Source organism: Nannospalax galili, unplaced genomic scaffold (genome assembly GCF_000622305.1).
Source record: "Nannospalax galili isolate Female #2095 unplaced genomic scaffold, S.galili_v1.0 scaffold787, whole genome shotgun sequence".
Taxonomy (NCBI): domain Eukaryota; kingdom Metazoa; phylum Chordata; class Mammalia; order Rodentia; family Spalacidae; genus Nannospalax; species Nannospalax galili.
Genome location: NW_008356318.1, coordinates 250,261 through 268,263, shown reverse-complemented (window position 1 = coordinate 268,263; position 18,003 = coordinate 250,261). Strand labels below are relative to the sequence as shown.

Below are 18,003 nucleotides of genomic sequence, written 5' to 3'. Positions count from 1 at the left end.
TGTAATGGAGGATTTGTGATAACTGCAGTGTAAAAAGCCTCAAAGGAAAAATTAAGAAAACTAAGTATGCAAACTATTTCTAGAGCTAGCAGTGTGCGTAAAATGTGATGAATACCAAAGAGGGTGTGCAAAGTCATCACCCAGTGCACCTATGACAATCTCATTCTCTTCTTTTAAATGTCTAGATTACTTCTTATTTCTCATAACTGAACTGAAGAAATGTCTCAGACTGACACATTTCTGAATGCTTTAAATCTCTGGCAATCAAAAACATACTTGGTAGAGAACTAATTTCACACCTCAGGCATTAAAAGCTGGAGTCTGGATTCATTGTTTATTTTACATAATGTAAAACAGCATGAAGCATGATATTTTATACAATGGATGAATGAGGATTTCAGAAAATAGGGAATCATTTTACATTTACACCTGGTAGATGGCATTTTATGTATTGGAAGCTGTCCTGCTGCATCAAACATGATGATTTTAAAAATAAATTGAATTTTTCTCGGTATATATTAAAGAATCCAAAATTTCTATTGTATGATTATAATTTTCTGCAATATAATCATAATTTTATGAGATATTGTGGTATCAGTGTTGATGCTTAGTAATCCAGGCTATGTTTTAAATATGGGCTATATAAAAGCTAGAGATCACCATAAAAATCCAGACTAGCAAAATTATAGTATATTTACCAGCAAAGAGCTGGGACTATTCATATAAGCCTTTGGCAATATAATAACTGATTTCTTATAAAACCTTCCAAGTTTTGGAGAATATTTTACTGATTATTGGTTTAAAAACTGTAGCAAAAATACATACTTTGGTGTAGTTACTATAACACACACACACACACACACACACACACACACACACACACACAAACAGGTATGCACACACATACTGGTATAGCCACTATAGCCCTGAGATACTTAAATTGTTTCAGACATGATTAACTGGTGGAATTAGTATCAATCAAATAAATAGGTTGGTAGGTGTGGTGGCTAATCTTGATTGCCTGTTAATAGGGTAGGAAACACAACTCTTGATTGCCAGTGAGAGATTATCTAGATTAGGTAAAATAAAGTGAGAAGACCTGCCGTAAATGTGAATCATACCTTCCTACGGGCTGGGGTCCTGGACTGAATGAAAAGGAGAAAGTCAGCTGAGAACAAGAATTCATTGCTTTCTGGTGAGTGTGAACACATGACCAGCCACCTCCTGTTCCCTGTTGCCATACCTTCCCTGCCATGATGGACTGTATCTCTTGGTACTGTAAGCCAAAATACTCTTTCCTTCTTAAATTTCTTTTGTCAAGTATTTTGTTGCAGCAATGAGACAAGTTAATTAGTACAGTAGGAAACTATTTTTAGTCTATTGGGAGAAAACCTCCCAAATTTCTGTTCTGTTAAAGGCCAAATTATATTTTATAGTATATTATTAAGTTATTTGATTTGATTTTTCTGTTTTTTGTTTTGTTTCACTTATGCAGATACATATATTTCTATAGTCCAGGCTGGTCAAGAATTCCTCACCATTCCCCTGTCTCAGTGTCCTGAGTGCTGGGATCTCAGGTGTGAGCCACTATGCACAAGAGAATCATTATTATAAATACTGGTGGATGACATAGTGATTTAACCCATGAATCTGGTTCAGTGGTCATTGGAATTGGACATCATGTAGAGCTGCTATTTCAGGTCAACTGTTATGCTTTTGTAGACTCAAGTGTTTGAAGTCAACTCAGTGCTGAATCTCATGGCTTCTGCTCAGATTTCAGCTCTCAAGTTTATGTTTATGCAATTTATTATAAGGAAACTGAATAGGGATATGAGACAGAGAATGAATGTTGAGTAACCAAAGGACTACACTGGCAAATTCCATTTCTAGTCTCTTGCTGATAGCTCGCAGGTAGGTTTGACTGATAGGAGGCATGTATGGGAGCCAAAGATGGGAATGGTGGCATAGCCTCTGCGTCTGGTGGCAGTGGTAATATTACAAGGCAGCATTATGCTTCCAGCAGTGGTAAAGGTGAACCTTGTGATCTCAGTGGTATCTGCAGTAAGGCTAGGAATGACCACAGTCCCAATGGATTTTGGTAGTTCAGGCAAGGATGACAGAGAACTCAGTAGGAACACAAACTCTGGTAGTGTTAGAAATCAACGTGCTTTGGAACCTCATTTTCTTATTCCACCCCATTTCCTAGCTTATTTTGGCTCAAGGAATCGTAGTAGTGTATGAAGTTCTTATTTGTATTTTCTAAATCCTTAGCCTTCTGAACATTTTGTAAAGCTTCCTTATAGTAAATGCTCTATTTGATCTATTTAACATGATTTGTTTTTCTGATGAACCATCACTGATTCTGTATCTTTTCTATCTTTTTGGTATTAAGGTATTTGAAAGTTGAGCCTTCTGTAGTCTGCAGTGGGCACTCCTATTCCATCAGTATAATAAACTTTCTCTTGTGGTTTTCTTTTTTAATTTAAAAAAAGGATTTAAATTTAATTTTCATATATTTCATACAGAATATCTCAATTTTAATCATCTTTACACCCTCGTCTCCACCAGCACCCTCTGATAGCCACCCCCACTGGAACCCATATACTCTGTCATCCTTATTAAGGTCCATTGTGTTAAGTCAGTGTCTCCAGATGTTCCCCAATACAAGTTCATTCACTGAGGTCTAGTCACCCTATCTAGAGTGCCTTGTTTAGGAAGATCAGCTCTTGCTCACCTACCACTAATCAGTTGCCAATATTACTTGAGCTAAGATTGGGGTCTGCTGTTCATTTCCCCAGTTATATGCTGAGTTTTTGTCTGCCTAAGTTTGCATGGGACTTGTATATGCTGACACCACTGCCATAGAATCATATGAGCAGGTTCCTAGGAGCTCTTAGGACTGTGTTTCCATATGGTCATGAACCTCCTCCTGACTCTTACACTCTTTATGTACCCTCTTCCTCAATGGTCCCTGAGCCCTGCGTGGGTGAAGTTTAATTAATGAATCTCTTAATTCTCATTAATGAAGCTCCCTCATGCAACAGAGGGCCATGAACACAAAAGGTCAGAAATGGCCAAAACGTAGAGGGTAAGGATCTGCAGAATGCTGGTCTTTGGACAAGATTCCTTTACTAAACTTCACCCACCCAGGGCTCAGCCTATTTTAATGGCTATTATTGATATTGAAGTATCAGGTTATTTTTGAGACTGATAGAAACTTTCTTGGATATGTTGCTTAGTGTGAGATGCTAGGGTCATAGAAACTCAGTGACCACCAATGCCACCTCCTCAAGCCAGAGACTTTTTTTTTGTGTATGTGTTTTTGAGACAGGGTCTCCCTGTAGCCCCAGCTGGCCTGGAACTTGCTATGTAGACCAGGCTGGCCTCGAACTTATAAAGATCCACCTGCCTCTGCCTCCCAAGTGTTGGGATTAAAGGCGTGCCCACCATGCCTGGCTGGGTTCTTGTTTTGTGAATTTAAAGAATGAAATTCATGGACCATAGAGGGTACATTTTGGAAAGAAGTATTTTCCATAAGGAACTTAGGAAAGAGAAAGAAGGCAGAGTTCCTGTACAGCCGGAGGGGGTCCCTGAGTGGGATACAGTGGCGCATCACTACCGTGGGGTTAATAAATGGAGGAAGGGAGAAGGAGATGAGGTAGTCAGTCCAGTTCCCAGTGCAAGTTTTCAGGTCCCTGAGATCTTGGTTACATCCTCAGTTTGATTTCCATAAATGGAATATGCCTTTAGGAAAAGAGATAAGGATAAAACAAGACCCTTTCCTGGCACCCCTACCCTTTGACCATGGTGGAGTAAGAGATATTTTTGGCTTTACACTTCTGGCATCTCTGGTATCAATCAAGGACAAGTCTGCCAGTGCTCCAAGGGCATTAGCCAAGAAGGAAACTGGTCATTCTTATTTTGGGGGTCTTAAATTTCTTTTTTTATTGAGATAGAATTTCACTGTGAAGCCTGGGCTGACCTTGAACTCACTGTCTAAATCAGACTGGCTTCGAACTCACAGAGATTCCACCTGCCTTTATCTCCCAAATGCTGGCATTAAAGGCTTGAGCCCTCATACCTGGCTCTTTTGGGGACTTTTTACCCTAATCTGCCTAACCAATTTCAATTTCCTGTTCTCATTATTATCATAACAAAATGACCAAACTCATCTTGTCTGTTAGTAGTAGTCCTCATGTCATATAATTTATTTTGTACTCATTTTAGGTTTATTTCTAAATATAAAGGCCTATGAAAATATAATCACTATGCTGTTCTGTCTCCTAAAATTTAATGACATGAAGTATTCACTGTTCAAATATTCCCAATGAGCTCTTAATCTTTTTGCATTTTTAAATTTTATTCAAATCAGTGCTTAAATAAAGTCTGCAAATGGCAACAAGTTAAAAGTATCTCATCTGAATTTCACTTTAATTGATATTTCCCTCTCAGGCTCTCTTTTACTTTCCCATATCCATTTATTTTGGAAATTTTCCTATAGTATATCACTTTGCGTGATTGCCTCTCTATGGTTTTAACTTGTTTTTCCTTGCTCTCAAGTTCTTTTTCTGTAAATTACTAGATTTAGAGGCTTGACCAAATTTAACATTTTTCTTCTTCTTACATGAAAATTTCCTTGGCATATACTATGGGGGATGCATGATATCTGGATATCTTTCTTTGGTTGATATTAGCCTTTATTGATAATCATGGGCTGAGTATGTTATTTAATTAGGAGACAAAATGATGTGATTTTAATATTCCATTTTAAATTTATTACCTGTACTATTTCTAGAAAAGGAATTTCCTCTGAACAACTAATTAGTGATCCATAAATACAAAAAGGTTGATGCAGAAAAGGTTAGATTTTATTGATTTTTCAAAATAATAAGTTCATTTCCTTTAAAAATTGATTGAGAATTTCATACATGGATATAATGTATTTTGATCAAATCCATCCCAACTCCCTCCTCTCCAGCTCCTCTTATATCCCTCCACCACTTTTTCTCCCAACTTCATGTGCTCCTCTTTAAAATGCACTGAATTGACTTAGTGCTGACACTATGTGCATGTGTAGGGGCATCCACTGAAGCATGAACAACCTATCAGGAGCCCGTATTGGAAGAACACGGACTCTCCTTCCCCCAGCATCTATCAGTTGCCAATAGTTCTTCAGCTAAGGTTGGAACTCTGTGAGCTCTTCCCCCAATTTCTGTTGGGATTTTGATGCACTTAATCTTTCATGCCATTACGGCTTCTGTGAGTTCATGTGTGCAATGACCCTGTCATGACCAGAAAACACTTTCACGGCAGTCCTCTACTACCTCTAACTCTTACAATCATTCTGCCTTCTTTTTCTGGGATGATCTCTCAGCCTTTGGAAGGTGTGTGTGTGTGTGTGTGTGTGTGTGTGTGTGTGTTTGTGTGTATGTGTATGTGTGTGTTGTAGATGTCCCATGTAGTGCTAAATATTTCACAATCTCTTATTCTGTATTCCTTGGCCAGTTATGGGTTCCTGTATCAATCATTATCTACTGCCAAAAAAGCTTCTTTTATGAGGGTTGAGAGATGCACTAGTCCCTGGATATAAAGATCAATATTTAGGATATAGTTTGATGCTATGTCCGTTTCTAATAAGTCCTCCCCTATGGACCATGACCTACTGAGTCATGGATACTTGGCCCAGTTAATCCTACCCACGACTCAGAGACCATTGCAGAAGAGGAGGTGGAAATATTGTAAGCACCATGGTTGGTTGATGAACATAGGGAAACAGAGGCTTTCAGGCCACTGGAAGTTGCTCATGTGATGTGCAGCAGTGGTGGTGTGGTATATAAGACCCACGTCACCTCAATCAGACAAGGGCCCAGAGTAGAACAAGGAAAATGGGTGACTGACTAGCCCTAGCCTGATTGGCCACTGATTACTGCTGGGTGACGGAGAGTAGATAATCTTTAACATATATTTAGGTTGACTGGACTTGAGTAGATGACCTTGTACCAAAGGACATCTGGGTACAAGTGTTTGGCTGAAAGAGGACTTAAAATATATGATAGAATGCATTATATCCAGTGGGGGGTATGGGAGACATGGATGGGGGCCTCTAAATTAAGAAATTAAGAGCTATTGTATGAAATTAACAAAAACTCAATAAAATATTTTTTAAAAATTGCATGAATAAAATAAAAAAAAATAGTACCGGGCTTGGAGAGATGACTCAGCAGTTAACAGCACCGACTGCTCTTACAGAGGACCCAGGTTCGATTCCCAGCACCCATATGGTGGCTAACAACCATCCATAATTCCAGTTAGTTCCAGGTGATCTGATGCCTTCTTCCAACCTCTGCAGGCATTACACTACACGGGTACACTTACACACATGCAGGCAATATATTCATACACATAAAATAAAAATAATAAATAAAATAATAAAAAACTCTACTAAGCATGAGTTCTGTCTTTTGGAGTGAATCTTAGACTCCAATCTGACAGTTGTTGGTTACTCTCAAAAACATTCATGCCACTCTTGAACCAATGGCCATATCTTCCCAGGCTGGTCATTATTGAAGCTTACAAGGTTCACAACTGGTAAGACTGTTGAATTTTATTCCCCCAGTAGTGTGCATAGCACCTTCTAGTACTATGAAATCTAGCCAATATGTCTCCCAGATGTCATAGGCTACCAACAAAAAGCCCAGTACCAAGTACCAGGTATGGGTTACCTCTCTATAAGCTGTTGGTCAGTAGGGTCCTATAGACATCCCCAAACACAATATAGACTATTGCAGTTGTTCTTGGTTACACTCCAGAACTTGATGCTAAGACACCCCATACTTGAGACATAAGACACGGAGAAATTAAGCTGGTAACTTAAGGTCAGCAATACTGTATTTTTTAGTGTCATTATGTTCTCATAAATTTTGGGATGTTTAATTTTCCTGTCTATTGAAGTTATTCTTTTTATGTTCTCTGATTAGAAAGATGGTCAAGTGTACTCTTGAAAGTTTTGAATGCCTTGAGTAGTCTTTGATGATGTTTGCATTTTTCATTTGGCAAAATGTTCTAGGATCATCTTGTCCATTTTCTGCTGTGTTCCTTGAGTCCTCCCTTTCTCAGAGGGCACTGGTTCTTTGCTGTGGAAAACAGCATTTAGAAAGCATTATCTATTAATCATGGTTTCCTCTTTTCAATAATAAAGCTGAGTCATGTGTGTTAAAAATGAAAAAGTAATTAATTTCTTTATAATTTAAAGTTTTTATTTATTTGTTTTTGTAGTTAAATATGCTTTTATTGTGAAACAGAAAGTGCCAAGAGCATGTAAATGATACAGTTCTAGTTCTCACATGGCTCTGGAGGAATGGGTCTCCCAGCTGACTGAGTAGATAGTGCTGTGGGGGAGCCATGTAGCCAGGGGTCACAGCAGAGTGTACCCATGTACACATGTACCCATGGCCTGAGGGAGGGAGGGGACAGTGGCAGAGCAAATCTTTGGAAGTGTTCCTCAAGACTTCTCTCTTTGTGCACTTGTGTTCTCCTGAGCTCAGAGGAGACCTAACTCTGTGACTTGCTGTGAATGTAGAATTTACAAACAAGAGCTCTGTGCAGAACGAAAATAAAAGAGGCAAAATTTAACACATAAACATGTTCATGTTCCAACAGTAAATCACTTCAGTATAAAAGTCAAAGAAGATGATCACAGAAAAGATGGAGACACCGCTATTCCAGCCTTTGAAGAATCACATCTCAAGAGCAGGTAGAGAGGAGTGTTCAGGGGATATTCATACAGACCTTTTCATTATTAAGGAAAATTTTCTAGAGTGGTCCAATTTTCCAGAGAAAAGAGAACAAACCCAATTCCATATGCCTGCTGCTGTCACCAAACAGGCATTTGTATACACATAGTTTTTGTTAACACTTCTCAGATTATTTCCAAATTCAAGCGATTTAATGGCAACTAAATTGACATTTAAAGTCGGCTTGATGAGGGGTAGGGCCCCCCTCCTACCACCTGAGGTGGGACTCTTCTACCACCTGAATTCTTCATTTTAATACAGAGAGTTCTAAGACAACATAATAAAAACTTGCTATGTTAAATCACAACAAAGCTCTCCTTTAGTCTTGAAAGACAGTTCTTTACCATTGACCTGATTTAATTTCTACAGGTTCCAGTCACATTATCTTTTCTGAAGACAGCATTTTCTTAGCAATTTCAGTTCTGGTCATAATTTCCTCATCAGAATCTGCCAACACTGGAAGCTTTACGACTGTGAATGAAGAGACACCCACTTCAAATCTACATTGAAATTATCAGAGGTAGGTTTAGCTATTCCATTTGAAACTGTTTTTGAGGCTCTTAATTTTATTCTTTCAGTTAAATTCTTAGTTTTTACCATGAATTCTTCAACTTCATCATCAGAATCATCTATTAAGGGCATGAAGGCATACTTTTGATTAGTTGCTGATAATTTCCATAAAAACATTATCACAATAAACGTAAGTGAAAAAAGGAAGCTCCAAAATGCATCATCAGCTCAGTGCTCCAACCAGTCTGATTGGCATTTTGCAGTTCTAAATGTCTGAGTTGTCCACACAAACTTCACTTTTTTTTTTTAAGACTTAGTGTCTTCATAGTGTGCCAAACTTACAAAATTACATCAGCACAAGTGTGAGTCAAGCAGAGAGAGGAAGGCTGGCCAGAAGAACAATATCAGAATCATTGGCCTCATGACTTGCATCAGCCTTCAGTGGCTGCAATGATAAAGTAAAGCAGCCCCAGTCCAACCACCCGGTACATGACTGTTCCTAGACCAGGCTTCACAATGCCATAGCCCAAGCTCTCAGTGATTACAAGGAGGTGAGCCAATGTCCTCTTAATCATAGCTATCAACTCAGCAAATATCAGTAAACCTTGGATTGACAGTCCAGTGTTGTTGATGTTTTAGTAATCATTATAAAAAAACCCTGCTTTTTCCAAGTATTCCTAGGAAATAGTAGCTGCAATCCAGAACTGAATTCTTAATATGTCTATCCAGGAACAGGCAGGCCACATCAGTCAGAAGACACCATATAGTATGTAAACAATACATAGCACTGTGTAAAACATTATTAGAGGAAGCTGGGCATGGTGGTGCAAGCCTTTAATCCCAGCACTTGGGAAGCAGAGGCAGGTGGATCTCTGTGAGTTCAAGGCCAGACTGGTCTACATAGTGAGCTCCAGGCCAGCTGGGGCTACAGGGAGGCCCTGCTCAATGACCCCCGCCCCAAAGAAAATCATTAGAGGCTAGTCTGATGCAGAGATATATCCATGAGGCCCCACGATAGAGAAACATTCAAATTCCAGTTTGCATCTTTTTTTTTTTCGTTTTAATAGAGACAATAAAGATATGAAAGCTGTCTCTCTGTGTCCTGGTTATGACTTCCCTTGAGCCTTCCTGGCTTGAAACATTTCTGATTCCTCTCAGTTCTTTATTGTTTAATGAGGGAAACACCTGTCAATTGCCCTTGCAATCTAAGTTTTCATTTTTTGTTGTCCAACAGTCAATGTTCTTGAAATAAGCACAGAAGTCTTCATCAACACAAAGTTCATGTTTTTGGGACATCTCCAGCTGAGTACTCACTGTGACAAGTGTGATACTCTATGGTGAATTTCACAGGCCCAGAGAAGCTATGACTTAACAGAAAACTTGATGTCAGTAGAGTTAAACATAGTTTTCCTAAATACCAAAGGTCTTGATTTGTCATTGACCTTCCTTGTCCAGAGTCTGAGCTCAGGAACCACATCCACAGCTGCTGGGGCCCAGTACAGGGTGACCTGCAGCAACTGGGCCTGCTGAGGTGGCCTGGAGGGAGCCAGGCTGAGTGCTGCAGGCAGTGGCCATCTTGATGTGCTCAAAGTACATAATTTATGTTAGCTATTTCAATTCAAATTCAGGAACATAAAGATTTTACTTAACCCCCTTAATCTTATATTTCATTCTCCTTATATTCCCAGCAAACATTCTGGTTCTCATAAACACATACATGCTTACTCAATTGTAACAGTACCAACAATATTACGAAAGGTATAGCTACTGAAAACAATTTAGTATTCTGTTTTTGCCTTGCAGCTCCTTTTGTATATTTTCAACTTTTAGTCCATATTCTGCTAGGTGTGTGGGTCCCAGATGCTGCATTCTAAAACCTCTTCAGACAATGCCACTGTGCTGCTAATGCTAACTCATTACAGTCTTTTGTTTATTTATTAGTTTTGCTTTATAATTTATTTGTGTGTGTGTGTGTGTGTGTGCGTGTGTATGTGTATGAGTGTGGGTACAGGTGTGCCACAGCACATCTGTGAAGGACAGAAGACAACTTTCTGAAGTTTGTTCTCTCCTTCCACCATGGGAGCCTAGGATTGAACTCAGGGTGATTGAATCCAGGAGGATTGAACTCAGGTTGTTAGGCTTGCACACTTTTACCAAACAGCTGACCCTGTGTTTTCTTTTCCAGTGATTGCTTCAGTCTGTAGAATATATATTATTTCCCCCAATAAACTAGGAAGTTCTTGTAGGAAAAAGTTTTATTTTATAATTATGTAAATTATGTCTATAGTATCAACATCATATGTACAAAGCAAGATCTATTTGGAAAAGTCTTGCCTTATTTTTGTCTCCTTTTGCTTGTTCCTTATTTTCTCCTGAAGGTAGACTTTTCTTTTTTTCTTTGCTTTTTGGATTTTTGTTCTGTTTCAAAGGCACCATGCCAATACACACTTTTTCTCCTTAGTTACTATACACATGGTGATACACATGGAGATTTTTTCTTCAAATTTCTCTTTTTAACTTTGTAGATTTGATACTGTTTCATACTCATAGCTAGAGACATTTCATATATTTTCTGTATTTGTCTTATCTCCCATTGTGGAAATGGCTTTTGGTTTATTCAACCAGTCTTATATTAGTTGAGACAGTTTCTTTAGTCTGTAGTTATTACAAATAGTTCTGTAAGAAATAGCTTTATGCCCATCATTTCTTTGTGGTTTATATTTGGAATAAGTTCTTAGAAGTGGGCTTTCAGAGTCAGGAACAAATCTGTTCTTTAGATACTGCCAGATCTCTGTAATGATTGTAATTTTTCTTCCCCACCAGTAGTTAAGTGAGCCTTATCTTTATGATCACATTAGTAGTATATATTATCAAAGTTTCCAGATTTCACATTTTTTTAGCCTTAATTTTTTTTATTGAACTTATAAATTTCATACATTTCCCACTCAAATCCAGACCCCTCCCACATCCATGCCTTCCCCTATACCCCCACCCAACCCTATGCACTCTGCCATACATGCTGAGTCCTAGTCATTCAGGTGTTTGTACCCAAATGTCCTTCAGTGTAAATGCATCCACTGGAGTCTAGTCAGCTCATCTAGTGATCGTATGTAAGTCATACTCTCCCTCACCCAGCAGCAATCAGTCTCAAATAGTTCTCAATCTAGTGTTGGCCTGCCACCTATTTCTCACCTCTCCTTTGGGCTCTTGTTTAATTGAGCTGACATGGGTCCCATGCCACTGCTGCTGCAGGCTCACATGAGCAAGCCTTCAAGGGCCTGGAAGTTTCCACCTCATTCATTCACGAACCAGCCCTGGCTCTTACAATCTTTCTGCCTCCTCTCCTTCAATGGGCCCTGAGCCATGGGTGGGTGAGGTTCCATATAGGATTCCCATCCTATACTCTACAGTCTCTTATTCTCTAAAACTTGGCCAGTTGTGGCCTTCTGCATGCATCACACTGTGATATACATGGTAACCTCACTGGTGAGAGTTGAGTGGTTCATTAGCCCTCTCTATACCCCTTATTCCAGTGTGTTCCATGACCCTTAGTTGTAGAGATTTGACTGCAGATGTGTCACCTAATACTGGGCATCTTCCAGGAGTATGCTCTCTGTATCTGACCAGATGTGCAACTCTGAAGTAGCCTCCATCTTCTGTAAAAAGAACCTTCTTTGATTAGTGCTGTATGGCATCCTTGTCACTCTAAGGGAGGTCTCTTCTATATGGCACTGAGTTTCCTGCCAAGCAGCTCCCAGGTGTACATATGCATTAACATTCAGATACTCTATATGCATTTCTCATAGGGTTTCTAGGGCATCACTTTTCCCTCTAGGTTTCCTAGCCTCCCCGAGAGTCACTCATCTCCAGTCTTTTTTCTCCCACCTGCTTCCATTCTCCTTCTCTCCCAAGTCACTGTGCCCCTGTTATCCACACCCTCCCCCAATACCTCCCAGACCCCATCATCTTTCCTTTCCTGAGTTTACTCCCTCCCCCACACCTTGTGTGTCTCTCCCTCCTCTCTTCCCTGCTGATCACTCACACTTTTCCCACCTCCCTCAGGTAACATCTCTTCCCTACTAGCCTCCTTTCAGGTTGTTTCTTTTCCTTTACCTCCATGTATCCATTGCCTTTACCTGGGTCTGGTGTTACATCAGAATTTATATAGTCACATAAAGGGATTGGTGCTATACTCTACAAATGAGTATACATACATCATCACTTGCTTTTCTGTGTTTGTGTTACTTCACTTAGTATAACACTATCTAGCTCCATCCATTTACCTGTAAATTTCATCTTTTCTTACTACTGAGTAGAATTCCATTCAGCAGATGTACCACATTTTCATTAACCATTTATCAGTTGATGGACATTTAGGTTGTTTCCACTTCTTAGCTATTGTGATGAGAGCAGCAACAAACATGGATGTACAGGTATTTCTACAGTAATGAGTCCTTTGGGTATATGCCAAGGAGTGGTATCACTGGAACATATGGTAGATTCATTTTTAGTTTATTGAGGGTTCTTCACACTGTTTTCTGTAGGGGTTGCAGGTGTTTGCATTCTCACCAGCAGTGAATAAGCAAAAGAAGCTCTAGTAAATAAACTAACTCATGGAGATTAAACAACACACTCTCGAATCATGAATGGGTCAAAGAAGAAATTAAGAAAGAAATAAAAGTATTCCTGGAACAAAATGAAAATGGGAACACAACACAATAAAACCTCTGGGACACTGTAAAAGCAGTCCTAAGAGGGAAGTTTAGAGCTTTCAGTGTCTAGATTAAAAAATCAGAAAGAGCACAGGTAAACAACTTGACAGTACAACTCAAGCTTCTGGAAAGGCAAGAACAAACCAACCTCAAACCTAGTAGACAAGAAGAAATAACAAAACTCAGAGCAGAAACTAATGAAACGGAAACAAAGAGAATATAAAAAACATAAACGAATCTAAGAGCTGGTTCTTTGAAAGGTTAAACAAGATAGACAGATGCTTAGCCCAGTTAACCAAAAAAAAAAAAAAAAAAAAAAAAAAAAAGAGCAAATCCAAATAAAAAAACAGAGAGGAAAGGGGAAACATCACAAAAGACACATAAAAAATAAAAAACATTGTAAGGGAATACTTTAAAAATCCACACTCCATTAAATTTGAAAACCTAAAAGAAATAGATGAATTTCTAAAATCATGGTCACCATCGAAGTTAAACCAAGAGATCAACAGCCTAGACAGACCCATAACAAATAAGGAAATTGAAACTGTAATACAAAACCTCATGATTAAAAAAAAGTCCAGGTCCAGATGGATTTACAGCAGAATTCTACCAGATATTCAAAGAAAATCTACAAGCAGTACTACTTAAATTATTCACAAAGATAGAAACAGAGGGAGAATTCCCAAACTCCTTCTATGAATCCAGTATCACTCTAATACCAAAGCCAGGTAATGATACAACAAAAAAGAAAAGTACAGACCCATATCATTAATGAACATAGATGCAAAGATGCTCAATAAAATACTTTCAAACTGCATACAGACACACATCAAAAAGATCATCCACCATGATCAAGTCGGCTTTATTCCAGAGATGCAGGGATGCTTCAACATTTGTAAGCTAATAAATGTAATAAACATATAAATGGGCTTAAAGACAAAAGTCACATGGTCATCTCAATAGCTGCAGAAAAGGCATTTGACAAAATCAACATGCATTCATGTTAAAAGTCATAGAAGGCATTGGTCTGGAGGGAGCATACCTCAACATAATCAAAGCTGTATACAACAAACTCATAGCCAACATTATCCTAAATGGAGGAAAACTGGAAACATTCCCTTTAAAATCAGAAACTAGATAAGGTTGTCCACTATCTTCATTCCTGTTCAATATAGTGCTTGAAACTCTTGCAAGAGCAATAAGACAAGGAAATTAAAGGAGTACCAATTGGAAAAGAAGAGGTCAATTTATCCCTATTTTCAGATGATATGATATTATACATAAGAGATCTCAAAAATTCCTTTAGAAAACTGTTAGAATTGATTAATACTTTCAGTAAAGTGACAGGATAAAAAATCATATTACAAAAACCAGTAGCCTTCCTATATGCCAATAGTAAGCAATCAGAAAAAGCACTTGAGGAAACCCTCCCATTCTCAACAGCCTTAAGAAAATGAAATATTTAGGAATAAACCTAACCAAAGACATTTCATTCTCTACAATGAAAATTTCAAAATGCTAAAGGAAGAGATAGAGGAAGACACTAGAAGATGGAAAGACCTACCATGCTCATGGATTGGTAGAATCAATATTGTGACAATGACTGTCTTACCAAAAGCAATTTATAGATTCAATGCAATCCCAGTCAAATACCCATAACATTCTTCACAGAGCTTGACAAAATAATCACAAAATTCATATGGAATCATAAAAGAACTTGGATATATAAAACAATCTTGGGCAAAAAGAACAATGTTGGGGGATTACCATACCAGATCTCAGATTATATTACAGAGCTATAATCATAAAAACAGCATGGTACTGGCACAAAAATAGACACATAGATCAATGGAACACAATAGAAGACCCAAACATGAGTTCATGTAATTTCATCCACCTGATATTTGACAAAGGTGTTAAGAACATACAACATAAAAACAGCATGGAACTGGCACAAAAATAGACACACAGATCAACGGAACACAATAGAAGACCCAAACATGAGTTCATGTAATTTCACCCACCTGATATTTGGCAAAGGTGTTAAGAACATACAATGGAGGAAAGATAGCATCTTCAACAAATGATGTTGGCAAAACTGGATCTCCACTTGCAGAAAAAGGAAACTTGACCCTTACCTTTCAGTCTGCACAAAAGTCAACTCCAAAACATTTCACTTTTATGAAAGTGAGAAATGTAGTTCCAATTTACTTTTTTCTTTTAAAAAATCACATTTGGAGACAGTGGAGTATTGAAGTATCCTACTATTACTGAGCTGTGGTAAATCTGTGTCTTGAAGTTCAGTAGTAATATTTTAAAAAAATAATTTATTTAACAACCATGTAATTAGAAGAAGCAATTGATTGTAACAGCATCAACCTATTCAATAACAATTTCCAGAGCTAAGATGCATCTTCAAAATTGGCTGTAATTTTTAGGTTTACAGTTGAATTAATACAGTTATACAATATTGTACTCAGTATAAGACCTATGAGACAAAATTGAACGAGGTTTTAACCTTTTAAAAAAGCTCTCCATTTAATTATTAAAATATACAGTTTCATACAGAAAAATTCATTTTTAATGCAATTAACACTTAGATGTTTGCACATGCATTTATTTTTTTAAATTTTATTATTTTTATTTTACGTGTATGTGTGTATTGTCTGCATGTAGGTAAGTGCACCCATGTCGTACAGTGCCCGTGGAGATCAGAAGAGGCTGTTGGATCCCCTGGGACTGGAGTTATAGACAGTTGTTAGCTGCCATGTGGTTGCTGGGATTTGAATCTGGGTCTTCTGCAAGAACAACCAGTGTTCTTAACTGCTAAGCCATCTCTCCAGCCCCAGCACATGCATTTCTAATCTCTATATATCTGCTTATTACTAGTCATAGTTGGTTACTTTCTGAGGTTTTTGGTGTCTGAGCATGGATATAAAGTCATCAGGTAGATTTCAATGTTAATGTTTTTCACATCTACTAAGGAGCAAATTTTTATGCTTTCAAGAATTATTTTTTTAATTAAAAAGTTTTTAAAATTTAATAACCACATGATTAGAAGAAGCATTTCATTACAGCTTAAGCATATTCAGTAACACATTCCAGAGCAAGGATACATTTCTTTCAATAGTGGCTATACATTTTTAGGTTCACGGTTGAATTAATACAGTTGTACAATAGTGAACTCAGTATAAACCCTGTAAGACCTAAAATTGAATGTGTTTTTACCCTTTAAAGATCTCCATTTCATTTTAAAATTTGCTGTTTCCTACATTTTTAATGCTACTAACACTTAGATGTTTGCACACGTGTCCTTAATGTATATGTATCTGATTATTACTAGTCACAGTCGGTTATGCTCAGATCCTTAGTACCTGAGTATGGATATAAAATCATCAGGTAGATTTCACTGGCAATGTTTATCACCTCTACTATTTAACATGAAGTAAATTTTTGTGCTTCCTCCTCAAATATGTCTTTTTAAAAAACTTGTTGATGTTTTTGTGTGTGTATCTCATACAGAACATTCCACACAATCTTATTCATCTATAAATCCACTTCCCAAATGGTACCCTCCCATGCCCTCCCCCCTCCCACACACTGGAGCAAATACACTCTGTCATCCCTGTTACTGTCCACTGTGTTGTTGGCACCCCCAGCCATTCCCCAGTGCTTGTCCATCTGGTGAATCTAGTCAGCTTGTCTAGAGATCCTTCTTTTAGGAAGATCAGCTGTTCCCTATCTAGCAGCAATCAGTTGTCAATATTCCTTTATATAAGATTGGGGTCTGCTGTTCATTTTCCCAGTTCTATGCTGGGTTACTGTCTGGGACTCTTTTGGGCCACCCTGGCCAATAACTGAAAGGAAGGTATCTCCTGTCTGGCATCGTCTTTGGTTATACTTTCCTTTTGGGTGTTTAAGACGCTACAGTTGTCCCAGATAAACCAATTTATTTTTACTCTTAAGGTCATTTGAGGATCTGTTCCTCAGGGGTAACATGGGCTTTGGAGGAGCCCCTAGCTCCTTTCTTTTACCAGTTCCACTCATGTGAAGACAAGTCAAAGGTCCTGCTCCAACACGGCTGGCTTCACTTGGAAGTATGTGTTGACCCTCCTCTTTGTAGACTGGACACTGGTTCAGGTCTATCTGGTCGGGTCTCCAAGGCCTCCTTGATCAAGGGGACAGGTGAACAACCACAGTTACAGGACATTTTGAGAGAAGCTCATAGTCCCCCAGAACTTAGTCGACCTAGGAGGGCAAGAACCAAAAACTGTCCTTTATGTCCTTCTGACCAAATTAGTATATGCCTCAAAGTATGGCTGTTAAATATCCAAGAAAGTTACTTCCACCAGTCTGGTACTTTTAATTGCCATGTACCATGTAGATAGAGCTTGGACAAACACAAAACACTCTCAGATAAACTTTGCCTAGACATATATTACATTCTGTGATCTGGTTGTATGTATAATTTGTCAGTAAGTTGTTGGCCTAATATGGTTCCATCTGGTTTTTAAAACTAGGTAGGCATTATTTATCTCTCACATTGTCTCACCCCTTCATCATGGTTTCCACCATTAAGGTGCCCTCATTTCCCCCCTTTCTCCCTTAATAATACCCTTCTCATATAGTCCTACCTCTCTTGACATCCTTCTTTCCCTTTATCCCCTAGGTTCCTTGTACACCCTTTCCTCTGCCCTCCCTTAAACTAACCCTATTTTTATCCATATCTCCCTTATTAAGGCCTGTTTCCTACTGTTCTTCTCTTTCAGGTTCTTTTTTTCCTTTACCTCCCTGGTTCTTTTCCATTATCCTGGTTTCTGTAATTATGTCTGGATACATACTCATTTATTAGAGTCTGGTTCTAGGATCCACATATGAGGGAGAACATATGTCGATTTTTTTTCTGAGATTGTGTTACTTCACTTAATATAACAGATTCTAGTTCCATCCATTTACCTGCAAATTTCATGATTTCATCTTTCTTTACT

The 18,003-nt window shown here is 38.2% G+C and overlaps 1 pseudogene; it reads right to left on the bottom strand.

The window, feature by feature from the left end:
- Positions 1-8,169: 8,169 nt before the first annotated feature.
- LOC103751166 overlaps positions 8,170-18,003 on the bottom strand; it is a 31,274-nt pseudogene continuing 21,440 nt past the window's right edge.